Source organism: Taudactylus pleione, unplaced genomic scaffold (genome assembly GCF_031769625.1).
Source record: "Taudactylus pleione unplaced genomic scaffold, aTauple2 ptg000262l, whole genome shotgun sequence".
NCBI lineage: Eukaryota > Metazoa > Chordata > Amphibia > Anura > Myobatrachidae > Taudactylus > Taudactylus pleione.
The window spans coordinates 3,568,119-3,581,333 of NW_028284664.1; positions in this window are offsets into that span (position 1 = coordinate 3,568,119).

A 13,215-nucleotide genomic window follows, 5' to 3' on the forward strand; every position below is an offset into this window, starting at 1 on the left:
GAGCAATGTAGGCAATTTGTCGTTACAAAACGGTAAATCTGCCCAACATCGCTCCAGTGTGTACCCAGCTTAAGTCACCTGTGCTTAAGCATAAATATCCTTAAAACTTGTACTGTTAGTGTGTCTTGAGGACTCAGTTTGAGAAGCACTATACTAAAGTAAGGAGATGGGAGTGGGAGACACATGGCTAATGTGCTAAAAGTGTAGCAGTTAGTTATGCTTAAACAATGTTGTTTAAATGGGTTCCAACACATTAGTGTATGCATTTAAGGGGACATTCCCTGTTTAGTGGGGGCCGCAGAGCTTTCGTTTACACAGGGCCGACTCGAGGCACGTTTCGTGCTTGCAGTCGCACAAAGGTGCCAGGGTCCAGTTCCGGAGGAACCCTGTCCTCCACCCACTCGCTGGCGTTATTAGTATAAGCTCAGGGGGAGGGCAGGGGCGTAGGGGGAGCACAGGATGGTGCTGGGTGCCGAGTAACTTTGCAGCGGCCCTGGTTCTACATAAGATGACAAGTTATTTTTATTCTTTTTTTTATTTTAAACAACCTGGATATGCTAGAAATGAAACCTCGGCCTATACTTTAAATTGGACCTATTTTGTGCACTCAAGGCATATCTTATACAGGAATACGCCCTTCAGCCAATGTTGTGAAAACATTTAAGCACACAAAAATGTATTATTAACTTTTATGTATATAGCACCGTCCTATTAAGCATCACTTTACAGACAACAGTCCCTGAATAGATTTTACAGACAAAGGGGCATATGTATCAAAGGTTGATGTGAGATAAAATTGTGAAATATATATCCCCAACCAATCAGCTCTAAACTATCATTCTTAAACACAGCCTGCTAAATGTAAGTTAGAAGCTGATTGGTTGGTGATGTATATCTCACAATTTTATCTCACATCAAGCTTTGATACATATGCCCCTAAATGCTATAATATACCACACAAATAAACAGTATCATTGTGTTTTTTGGACTCGAGGGTCTAAAGGTCGAATTTAATCGATTTAAAATTGATCAAAATCAATGGTGTGTTTCTGGGGCTAAATTACACATTTACTAACAGACAACATTTGATTTAGTGTTTTAAGTATTAGTAGATGTGTGATTTAGCCCCAGAAACAAAACATCGATGTTGATTCCTGAGTTATAACAATGAACGAAAATCGTTCAAGCGTGCTCCCGTTTGTAGTTTATTTCAGACTGACCAACATAACAATTTTCGTTCATTGTTGTAAAAATCGTTCATTACACTTCAAAACATCGTTCACTTTTCATGGGAAAATCTGACAGATAATCGTTGATTACAAAATCGTTACATGTGTATGCACCTTTATGCTGCATACACATGTAAAGATTTTCTGTCCAACCATCCAACTACTTGATTGGTTGGAATGAAAATCTGGTAATGTATGGGAGTAAATGATGATCAGCAATTTGCTCTTAAATGCCAGAAAACAGATGAAAATGGCGTCAGACAAGTTTGTTAAATGTTTGATCAAAACAATTTGTTCAAACAACAGTTTTTAGTCCATTTTCCAGCTTTTGGGAGCAAATTGCTGATTGTTATTTGCTTTCATACCTTACCAGATTTTCATTCCAACCAATCAACTAGTTGGATGGTTGGATGTAAGTTGGTCTAGTGTGTGGCCAGCTTAACCCTGCAAAACATACACAAGATCCATTACTGCTGCTGCTACTGTGCTTCTCGGGTTCTCATGATCCGGTCCTCCTCCATGCTCTGTATAGCAACCACTCATACAGTTTAGTTAAGGGAAATATTCATTGACTGGTTAAAATGCCACCTTTCCTTCCAGTTGTCTGTGTTTTTTGCATTGTTTGAAGTCATCATGAAACTTCTCAGACTAAGGGCCGAATTAATTACAGGGGAAAAGCTTTCGCCGATTTGCGTTTTTCGCCTGTTTTCAAAGTATCTCCATATTCAATTCTCGTGAGTTTTCGCCTAGATGAAAACTCCATAGACAAAACCAGGCGAAAAAGTATCTCTAGCAAAGAGCAGGAGAAAAAAAGTGGAAAATCCATATTTTGGCTCAGAACCCTTTGGACACCCCCCTAATGACTAATTAGGCAAAAAATATATATATATCTTAATTCACCCCCAAAAACAAACATATTTTTTGGGACGAAAATGCAAAAGTGTGGGAAAATGGGTAAAAAGTAGGGGGCTAGGTATTTTGGGGTCTATAAGTTTGAGACACGTATTGTTAAGATTGCAGGAAGCTGCAGTAGGTGTATTTTTGAGATTTTTTAAATCTTCACTTTAGAGACATCAAAATATACTAGTACCCATTTACATGTACCCCAAATTTAACTGCGGTACATATTTTTATATAATTTTTTCACACTTATGCAATTATGCATATAACAGGCCTTTGACTAATTTTAAGATCACTAAATACTTTTATTAGGGCAATTAATACTCTTCTATATTGATTTCCAGGGTTAGTGAGGCTTTTTTTGGGGTACAGATTGATTTTTGCCAAAGTTTGCTGTCCTTTTCACTAGTTTTGTTATTAAATACATTCGCCTATCCGCGTTTTCGCCTGTTTTGGAATTGAATACAGAGATAAGCGCATGGCGAAAACATCGCGTCAAAACAGGCGAATGAGACTAAATCAACGTGCTTTTTGCCGACCTCGGGTTTTCGCTGCTAATTGAATTTGCCCCTAAAGCTGGGTACACACTGTACAATTTATTGGCCAATCTTACGATCTGCAATTGTTCGCAATGACCAGCGTATAATGTGTACCCCCAATCCCTGCACATCAGATGGGACGATGTGTTGCAGGAAAATTAATCCTGTAACGTTATACCGTGTCATCGTGTCAGATCGTGTAGTGTGTACTCCTGACACAATCTATCGTTACATCATATCAGCCCGTCGCTGATCGCTGGGTCATCCAAGTGCGTACCCTACTTTTGATTAACATATAAAAGGAACTGACGTGCAGCTATAAGCACAACAAAGACATTCCAAAAAGTGAAGTTGCCCTACCCAGTATATTTGCAATCAATAGAATAGAATAGAATAGAATAGACTAAACATACATATCTTTAACATATAATTTACTGAGCATATAATAAGATCTAATTAGGTATAAAACATGTGAACATAGCAACAAAGAGAGTTAAGTCAAACAGTTTGTTAAAGGGGAATTAGCCTTTACCTAATAATACCCCATCAGAGCTAATGATTTAATATGACACTTTATACAATGGGGAGTTCTTGTACAGATTCTGATACAGTACTTTGGTAACTATAGTAAGTTTCTAAAAAGGGCAGTTAGTTTCTCATGCAAGCAAAGAATCACTTTGCGAAATACCATTTAGTGTTAGTGAATATTACATATATTTAGGAGTATAATAAAATACCAGAAAACAAATCACAGCCTGTAACATGACAGTTAGGAGCTGATTGGCTGGTCGGTTATCACTCTCCACATTATCACTTCCCAGAGCTTGATACATCTGGCCCAGAGGGAGATACAGTTAGCTCCAAGGATCTGTCAGAACCTTGCGCGCTACTGCTATGCAGACAGGAAACCCTCATTTGTTTTTGTGCACAGCCCATAGAGGTTTCAGCAAAAAGATGATGATGGTGCCTTTTTCAGCTGCAGGCAGCCATGGCCAAAAGTATTGGTTTTCACAATGTTTGCTGCTTCAGTGTTTTTAGACCTTTTTGTCAGATGTTACTATGGTATACTGAAGTAAAGTTACAAGCATTTCATAAGTGTCAAAGGCTTTTATTGACAATTACATTAGGTTTATGCAAAGAGTCAATATTTTCAGTGTTGACCCTTCTTTTTCAAGACCTCTGCAATTCGCCCTGGCATGCTGTCAGTCAACTTCTGGGCCACATACTGACTGATGCCGCCCATTCTTGCCTAATCAATGCTTGGAGTTAGTAACATCTGATAAAAAGGTCTAAATACACTGAAGCATCAAACTTTGTGAAAATTAATACCTGTGTCATTCTCAAAAATTTTGGCCATGGCTGTACAGTGGCATGAAAAAATGTTTTTGCCCACTTCCTGATTTCTTCTGTTTTTGCAAATTTGTCACAATTAATTGTTTCAGATCTTCAAACAAAATTAAATATAAGACAAATACAACCTGAGTATACACAAAATACAGCTTTTAAATTAATTATTGGAGGAAAAATGTTATCCAACACCAACAGGCCCTGCATGAGATACATTAACACTAAATATGTGGTTAAACCTCCAAAAATGCTGCTTTCGGAGGTTTCAATGCAATCACCTTATGCACCAATCCTTGGAAAGCTAAGTTTTCCAGAACTTGTTCCCGTTAGGCAAAGCCATCTGTAGATGGTATTGCCTAATAGAAGTCTAAGGGCTTCTTATCAGAGTATTCCCTGAGGGGGATCCAATAGGATCTCTCCAAGATTCTCCAGGGGGCCACACATGCGCAGAAGGACTCCCGGGTCATACTGTAAACCCAGAAGTCCCCACACTGCAAAGGGAGAGCTTTCCTTTGCTTAAATGTTCATGCATACAGTGTTACTAAACGTTGGTATGCATGCAATCAGTGACGGGATGCATCACATCCAAAATGCGATGCTTGTTGCATCCTGCCCCCTGTTTGAAATAGAAATTGCCCCTTTAGTTACTCAATCAACCAATTAACCAAATTGACTAGGCTGGGTACACAGAACACTACCCCTAATTCCACCCCCCTCACCACCCTCCGCCCACGTGCACCATTGAATGCTCTGTAGACTAATGAGTAAAAAATTAAACTTTTCAAAAGAAACAGATCTTGTTACATCCAGTGGTGCTGAAAGGAGGAGCGGGAACTTATTACCTGGGCCCAGGCTTGATGAAGTGGCCAGACATGGGCCCGTGTCTGCCGCCCTTCCCCCTCTCTCTTACCTGTCAGCGGCAGTGTCACCCCACTGCCCAGTTCATACTGCTGTGTGCTGGGCTGTGGCGGGACCAGCAGCTGTAGCGGTCTCTTCTGGCTGAGGAAGGGGGGGTCGATCACACTGATTGCAACCCCCTGGATTTGCCCATGGCTGAGGGGCACATACTTTATTTATTTAACTTTTTTTTTAAGGTGGCATGGCCATGTCTACTGGCATTAGTCCATGCTCCCATAAAAATAACTGGGGCCTGGCAAAGCTCATTACAGCCCTGGTTACATCGGGCGTAAAGCTAACACAACATTCCAATAAGAACATCATACCAACATTCACACATGGTGGGGATAGTGTGATGATGTGGTCAGAGGTGTCACTTACCTTTGTGATACCCGGCGCGGCAAGGCTTAATTGCTGTGCACGCCGTAGGCAGGCGCTCTCGAAAGGGTGTGTGGCTTTGCTGGAAGGGGGCGTGACCACGAGATGCGAAGCCACGCCCCGTTTGTGTGCCGATATTGGGGACGTTACCGCCTCCCGTACTCTGCACACAGTGGGCTTCCCCGGCGTTCCTGCAGCTGCTGGGGAATCCCACAATCTCTCTCTGCCTGTCTCCATGTCACGGTGACACTATCCGACTGGGTGACAGCAAAATAGCAGAGCAGCTCTGCTATTTTGGTGTCACCCCCTCGGATGGTGTCACCCAGTGCGGCCCGCACCCCCCTAGTGACGCCAGTGGATGTGGTGTATGCTTTAGTGCTTCAGAACCTCAGGTTTTGGGAGCTCACTGGACTTGAATTAAGGCTACCTGTAACCTCCAGATCGTATCTATCTGCAGTTCTGCCGATGAAATGTATCAACAGTTATTTAAACAATGCCAGTATATTCCATTGCACTTTACAATTTGGAATAAAACAGTAATAAAATGTACTGTACAGATGAGCTAAGTGGGCCCCATTTGCCCTGTTTGCAAAATTACAATATATAGATTTAATTTATACTGTATATAAATAGTTTACTTTGCTAGCCACAACTTTTCTATCTGGGCGACCTTTCAACTGTACCTACTATATAATGACTCTAAACAGAATACATATTGATACAATACTTATGTTTACACCTGTTTCTCCAGGGTTCCAGAATATTCCAAAGAGCAGCTACTAATCGATGGCCACAACTAGGTCATATGCAGTGGCATAGAACAACCATACCATTACATAACCAAGCCAGGTGATCCCCTTACCTCCCAACATCTGCATGAGCAGAAATAGAAGTGCTGTCCGTCAGCGTATATGCAATTTATTTTAAACAGAGGTTTTTGTGCTACCTTATTCCGTGAACCAAAAAAGCACCTAACTGAGCAGATCAAATCATGGCACTGACTGAGGTCAACATAGGGGGTCACAGAACTGAATAATTACTAACTTTAGTTCAACAGTGCTACTGAGCACCAGACAAGAGACCAGAAATTACATACAATATGATTGCTATTCACATTACTCACATCAGCTTAAGTTATTATTTGTTATAATTCATTTTAACACAGTCAACAATACAGCGTCATGAAAACGCCAATTTACTGTGCAAAGCAGGTGCCTGCATTGGCGGCCTGTATTAATATCTATGTTGCCAAAGAGGGAGAGTACTAATTCACCTATTCAGCGAATTGCGCTCTCCCTCTCTCGGTGTGGTTGCAGTCACTGACCGGCGTTTGCATGCATACCGCGTATGCAGAGCCGTAACTAGACTTTTTGGTGCCCTGTGCCAGAAAGAGCATTGGCGCCCCCCTCATTTTTCAAAGGGACATAATGCACAGAAAAAGGGGGAATGGCCTCATGGGGAAGGGCCAGGGAAGAGATAGGGGAGGCCAGGAGATGCTGGGGATGAAATAAGAGGAAGCTACAAGTGAGAATGATAATAAACAGAAATTTGACAGGTCCAAACAGCGCCCCCTGCCCTGTGGTGCCCTGTGCGATGGCACCGGCCGCACTACCCTAGCTACGGCCCTGCGCGTATGCACCTGTCAAATTATTGAAAAAAAAAAAAATTATTGTTTTTTTAATGCATAATCCCTGGGTGACAGAACCGACAGCCAGGGACAGAGGGACAGTGCTATGCATGTGGCAACGATAGTTGCAGCTGTTGAAATCTGTTGTGGCATACAGTATTAAATACATTAATTATTCTGTGTCATTATTAAATAACAGGTAATATCCTCCTTATATGTGTTTCGTGTGTTCAGGTTCAATGACATTATCAAAATATTCTCTGTAAAGTGCTGCTGAATATTTATGTGCTATATACTGTAAATATATCTGTTAATAATAATAAAAATAATAATATTAATAATGTTTATATAGCGCCAGCATATTTTCCAGCACTTTACTATTGGGATCAAACAGAGACTGGTTATTAACACACAAGCAATTGTGGAGATTCAATTTTGCCCACGGTCCTGCAGGATATTGTACTAGAGAGCATATTTATAAAAATTATTTTGCCGGAAATGACTCAGTCATTTTTGGGGGATACCAACGATATTAAGTATCCCCAGAATGTATGTAGGGGGGCACCTCAGCAGATATTGGAAGATGGCGGGTTTTCGATTGCAAATTTTACCAAGCTTTGGAATGTGAAGCTTTTCAGGAGCTTGCTCCCAGTAGCTACCGCCGCCCTCCAGTACAGCTAACTCACTGCATTTTTTTTCAGATCCCTGCTTGTACTGGCAGACTGAGAGGTAGCAATCACTTTGCTTCCCATTACCATTACGGGCTTTTATCGCAGCCGGTGTCCTGGCAAGAAACACTTGGTAAATTCCACATTTTTATCAATTGTTATTACTGTTATAGGTGGTGATAAAAAAATATATATTTAACAATTTCAAAATGTTGGTAAATATGCCCCTAAAACTCAGAAATATATGCATAATTAGGTGGTGATTACAGTACAGTAATTATGTGTGGCTCCTAGCAGACCTGGTGGTTCGTTAAAGCTCCCCCATAGAGCTGGCAAGCTGCAATCTATAAAGAAATAGGAATCTGTTACATGAGGGCGAGTGCTATACATGTTATAATGGTCCAGACAGACTACAAGTGGGGAAGTGTACTTAGTAACATACAGTAGGATCCAGTCACAGCAATGCTATTTACAGCATTTCTCTAGTATGGATGGATATTAAATACATTTGAGTGAGTTAGCATTGATTTAGGTAACACGTTACCCTTCCTCCTCAGTACAGTTCAAGTCCTAATGCTCCTCTTCCCCATCCTAAGGTATTGTTACTATATTCTTGTATGAATATGAAACTAGGGACCTGATTTAGAGGCGGTTGCTAAGGCGCGATAGCTCGCAGCTGCTTTGAGCGAGAAAATGCAAAACGAGCGATCGCTCACAACGCAAGCAGGTAAACACCCATCACTATGAAAACACACCTAATGGACCACGTAACAGAACGAGCGTCGACTACACTCGTAGTAGTCTGATGGACGCAGCCTTCACCCTACGCGGTCATTGCGATTACTTGGCAGAGTCAAGTGTTCTCATCTGAGCTTTCGATGTACCCTTTAATTGCTTATGAGGCAATTGCAATCAGTGTAAAACCGCACCTTTTGGTTTTTTTTTGTTTTTGTTTCTTGTTTTTTCAGAGGATGGAGTTTGCAAATTTGACTTCCCCAAACTTTGTATGTCTAATTATATATTCTCTCTCTCAAAAAAGTAAAAAAAAAAAAAAATATATATATATATAGATATATATACAGATATAGATATAGAAATATATACATATATCTAGATGTAGAAGTATCTAATATCCACACACACACACATATATATATATATATATATTTATACACAAACACATATTTTTAAAGATATATATTAATATCTCTCTCTCTCTCTCTCTCTCTCTCTCTCTATATATATATATATATATATATATATATAATCTAGAAGATATTAAAATAGGGGGCACCACATAGTGCATTACCATAGAAAATATTTTAATAGACAGATAAAAATATAGAAGAGCATGCATACTCTAAGTGGCGGTCACAACCACCGCAGGTAAAAAAGCCACATAGATAAGTCCAGCCAGATTACTGCGACCAAACCATGGACCATCAGCTGCACGTCAGGCCACGCACCTACGTGTTTCATCACACGGACTTCGTCAGAAGGCTGGCCTTATTTGCATTCCATAGTGTTTAAATAGCAGATCTCTGTGAGCAATCAATTTAATCTAGTACAAATGTGTCAGTCTATTAACACGATACAAACAATAGTAACATATTCTAAACAATTCATTAACAAAGTATCTATTGACGAACGTATACATCATGTTCGCAAGTGCTGAGATATTCACATCATCACATTACTTTCATATCAATTTCTTAATTGCCCATTACAATATAGTGAAACATTAAAACAATAATTTGTATATCAATTAAAAACCATATTAAATACGGGATAATTTTAACATTAATTAAAACGGAGAGAAAAAATTACAATAGATCCAGGATAGACAACAAATTCAAAGCAAACTAATAATAATATTAATAAAATAGATTGCAGGGTTATTCAGTAGATACGGAAAAAAATAATTGATTATTCATAAAACCAATTTATATACATAAATGATGCAAACCAAATTGAATAAAATTATATTGTTTCAATAAGAAATAAATTAATAAAATAATTTAATAAAAATCAGGATTAATAAAAATAGCCAGGGATATTATAAAAAAGGCGTGATCTCATATCCTTCATTTAACCCTTTCGGTTGCAACATATCTAACGTAAGTATCCAAAAGGTCTCTCTCTTCAACAACAACTTATGTCTGTCACCGCCTTTTGGTCCTAATCTTACATGTTCGAGCCCCATATATTTTAAAGCATCAGGTTTGCTAGATTGACAATGTTTAAAGTGTCTAGGTACACTATGATTTTCAATCTTATTTTTTAAATTTCGAACATGTTCTAAAATACGAATTTTTAATGCTCATTTTGTCTGCCCTATATATCTTATCCTACAGCCACAAATTAACATGTATACCACATAAGTAGTATTACAATTAATGATTCCCTTTACTTTAAAATCTTTTCCTACTGAAGGATCACAATTAAAAGTTTTCTTTCCTTTTAAACCATATTGGCAGACCTTTCGTCCACCACACGTAAAAAAAACCTTGAGTTTTTCTTAAAAAATCAGTACCAATATTCCCCGTTTCCTGATTTTCTATACATGGTAATAACAAACTAGGGGATAAAGAATTTTTCAAGGTTTTTGCTCTTCTGAACACCAAATCTGGTCTGGTACTCAGATATGGATCGAGAACTGAGTCCATTTTAACAATATACCAATATTTGTTTAAAATCCTTCTAATATCTCCATTTGCATCATTGTATTGAGATATAAATGAACATTTTATTTTATCCTTAGTCTCCTCATTTAAGTCCTTGGATTTATATTGAATCAAATCATATCTATCCAGATTTCTTGCTCTACTTATAGCTGCATCAATCAGAACCATAGGGTAACCCTTATCCAAAATTCTCTGTTTATATATCAGAGCTTGTTCCTCAAATTTCTCCAACCTGTTACAATTACGTCGTAATCTGACCAACTGTGAGAAGGGAAGATTCTTTTTCCATTTAATATAGTGACAACTTTTATAATCTAGATAGCTGTTACTATCAACCGGCTTGAAAAAGGTTGAGGTAGTTATCCTTGAATCTATCCCATGACATAGTTTTGTATTGATTATAAGGTCCAAGAACTCAATCTCCTCTGTCTGAAAATTTGCAGTGAAAGTTAGATTGAATTCATTCACATTTAAATATTCTATAAACTTTGAAAAGTCTTCTCCAGAACCTTGCCAGATAACCAATATGTCATCTATGTATCTTTTAAATACAACCACATTCTCTACAAAAGGATTATTGGTGAAAACATACTTATTTTCCCAAACACCTATGTATAGATTGGCAAAACTGGGGGCGCAAATCGTCCCCGTCGCTGTCCCGCGTATCTGGATAAAGAACTCTCCCAAAAATGTAAAATAGTTGTGTTTTCATAATTCAAACACTCTATCACAAAATCGATTTTTTTGGGTTCTATCAATGAATCATTTTGTAACACTTCATAAATAGATTCTGTTCCCTTATCATGGGGTATCGAAGTGTACAATGACTGTACGTCTATAGTCCCCCAGTTATAGGAATCCTTCCATTCAAAATAATCTAATAGTTGTAAAACTTGTGTTGAATCCTTTATATAAGAGACTAATTGTGGTACGTACATCTTAGTCTGAGAATCGACATACTCAGATACTCTAGCAGTGATAGAGTCAATGCCGGACACAATAGGGCGTCCCGGAGGCATATCCCTATTTTTGTGTAGTTTCAGCAAATAGATTGATGCAATCCTTGGACATGTATTTAACAGATATCTAAATTCATCTTGGGTCAATATACCCTTAATCTTGCCTTTTTGCACCAATTCTTGTAAATCTACCAGACAATTTTTTGTAGGGTCTCCTTTTAATTTCATATATGAATCTTGATCTGATAATCTATAAATTTCCGTTTCATAACAAGACCTATCTAAAATAACTAGCCCCTCCCCCTTATCTGCTTGTTTAAGCACTATTTATTTATCTACTAAATTCTTACGGGATCTGGTTTCTGAAATGGTTAAATTTTCCTTTTTAAGTCTAAAATTATTAGATAGAGTATCAAATTCCTTTTTTACCAGTTGACTAAACAGGTCTAAATGTTTTTTATAGGTGCATTTGATCTATTATTAGTTTTCAAAAAATGTCTCTTTAAAGTCATTTTACGCATATATAGACTTAAATCAATCTGTAAATAAATTGATTAATTCCAACACTTGGTGCAAAGGATAGACCCTTTTGAAGTAATGATTTATTAGATTGGGACAAAGATACCTTGGATAAATTAAATATCCCCTTAATGGTTGAAGCTTCTGTATCTAATTTAGGGCTCTTCTCTTGCTGTACGGTGCCCTTTCCGCCTCTTTTGCCTCTCCGTCTCGGAATCTTCTTTTGATTCCAAGTGGAGAGGACAAGTGGAGAGGACGGTGTAGGAATTACAACGGTTTCTATATGTGCCTTCCACTTTTTAAGGGGTCAAAAGTAATGGGACAAACTAAACAATTCTAAATCTAACTTTCACTTTTTAATACTTTGTTGCAAATCTTTTGCAGGCAATTACAGCCTGAAGTCTGGAGCGCATAGATATCACCAGATGATGGGTTTCATCCCTGGTGATGCTCTGCCAGGCCTCTACTGCAAAGTGAAAGTTAGATTTAGAATTGTTTAGTTTGTCCAATTACTTTTGGCCCCTTAAAAAGTGGGAGGCACATATAGAAACCGTTGTAATTCCTACACCGTTCACCTGATTTGGATGTAATTACCCTCAAATGAAATCTGAAAGTCTGCAGTTAAAGCACATCTTGTTTGTTTAATTTCAAAGCCATTGTGGTGGTGAATAGAGGCCAAAATATGAAAATCCTGTCAATGTCCCAATATTTATGCACCTGACTGTAGTGTCTGTGCGCGTATATATATATATGCATATATATATATATATATATATATATACGTGTGTATGTGTGTGTGTGTATATATATGAATATATATACATAGTGTGTGTATGTGTGTGTAGATATATATATATATATATATATATATATATATCTATATAGATGCGCTATTTCCAGTCTGTTTTTCAGTTAGCTATGTGTTTGATTTGGTTGCTAAGGTGATGCGTGTTTCACATGCGTCACCTCCGGCATTATTAATAAGAAGCCCGTATTGTTTATCATGGTTGCCGTGGTGACACAGGTTTTCCATGCGTCACCTCCGGCGGCAGTAGTCAGATGCCCTTAATTGTGTATTTGGTTACCCTGACAACAGGGTTTCATTTCCGGCGACAGGTTTGCAGGGATAGCGCGTGTGCGTGTGTGTAGTTAGAAACAAGTGAGTGTGATCTACCAATTGTGTAATTAGGCTGCTAGGTATATAAACACAGTGTGTGGTATTGTGACTTAGGCTCCTGACGAAGGTGGTTGTGTATTACCGAAACGGCCGTCGAGTCTGTCATTTGGTGATGGCTACTGGCACTGCACGGTATATACGATGAGTATCTATTGGATCATTGCTGTTCAATATGCTTGTACTCTGTCATCCTGAAAGCACACTTTATGGATATGCTGAAATTTTTATGATGTCCCTTTTGACTTTATAAAACGTTTCCTTATTATGGATGTGCAGACTCTGGAGATTCTT